This window comes from Otolemur garnettii, unplaced genomic scaffold (assembly GCF_000181295.1).
Source record: "Otolemur garnettii isolate 467f Iridium unplaced genomic scaffold, OtoGar3 scaffold00062, whole genome shotgun sequence".
In the NCBI taxonomy this organism is placed as follows: Eukaryota; Metazoa; Chordata; class Mammalia; order Primates; family Galagidae; genus Otolemur; species Otolemur garnettii.
This window is the reverse complement of record NW_003852457.1, coordinates 8,592,116-8,593,673: the sequence shown is the minus strand read 5'-3', so window position 1 is coordinate 8,593,673 and position 1,558 is coordinate 8,592,116.

The window sequence follows — 1,558 nt, the reverse complement described above, 5'->3', positions numbered from 1 at the left end:
GCCTATGTTCCCAGCTACTTGGGAGGTGGAGGCAGGAGACTCGCTTGAGCCCAGGAGTTGGAGGTTGCTGTGAGCTGTGATGCCAGGCACTCTACCCAGGGGGACAGCTTGAGGCTCTGTCTCAAAACAAACAAACAAACAAAAAACCTGAGGTGTACAAGAGTATATAGTATAATATGCTGCCTTTATGGAAAGAGAAAGAAGACTGCATGTTTGTATATATGGAGAAATGTATAGGATATATTTTGTAAAGAAACACAAAAATTGGTAATGATGGTTACCTATGAGTGGGTGTGGGGACAGAGGCTTCCTGCCACCCTTTGCCCCATAGGAATATGTCACTGTCTCGGTTAGCTCTGGATTCTGGTTATAAGAGGTACAAAATAGCAGTGGCCATACCGTTTATTTCATTCTTAGGGAAAATAAACACTACAGAGGTGATTCTCAGCCTCCTAGAATGCTAGGATTACAGGTGTGAGCCACCATGCCTGGCCCAACAGCACTGTTTATAACAGTGAAAAAACAAGAAAACCCAAAGTCTCAGTTATATTATTTTTCTGAAACGGGATATTATACAGTAGTAAAAACTGAATGGATGGCAGTTCCCTGAAACCACCAGGATGCTTCTTAGTGACACAGTGCTGAGTGGGAAGAAGAAAATCCCAGAAGATGACATAGGACCTGACATCCTCTTACAAAGGTAAAAACAATTAGAACTGGACACATTACTGGGATGCTTCAGTGATGGATGTGTGTGGAATGTCCCTATGGTAGAAACACCAACACAATGAGGGCACAGGATGGCAACACAAGGGGCGAATAGTAGCCATATGGGGAGCACAGAGGCAAAGGGAAGCAAGTGCTCATGCTGACCAGGCAGTGAACCCACAGATTTTTGTTGTATTATAAATAAAGTAAGCCCAGGCTGATGTAGATAGTATGTAGGAATCAGGGTTACAATCTACCCAAGTAGTGCATCAGAGGTTTGGCTTGAATTTTTTTTTTTTTTTTGAGACAAAGTCTTACTATGTTTCCCTCGGTAGAGTATTCTGGCATCACAGCTCACAGCAACCTCAAACTCTTGGGTTTAAGCTATTCTCTTGCTTCAGCCTCCCAAGTAGCTGGGATTACAGGTGCCTACCACAACATCTGGCTATTTTTTGGTTGTTGTTGTGGTTGTCATTGTTGTCTAGCTACCCTGGGCTGGGTTTGAACCTGCCAGCTTCAGTGTACGTGGCTGGCGCTGTAACAACTGTGCTAGTGGCGCCAAGCTGGCCTGAATTTTTTTTAAGGAACAGTGTATTTAACCACATGGAGACATTTTTTTTTTTAAGAGACAGAGTCTCATTTTATCGCCCTTGGTAGAGTGCCATGTTGTCACAGCTCACAGTAACCCCCACTCCTGGGCTTAGGTAATTCTCTTGCCTCTGTCTCCCGAGTAGCTGGGACTACAGGCACCTGTCACAATGCCCGGCTATTTTTTTGTTGCAGTTTGGCCGAGGCCAGGTTTTTTTTTTTTTTTTTTTTTTTTTTGAGACAGAGCCTCAAGCTGTCCCCC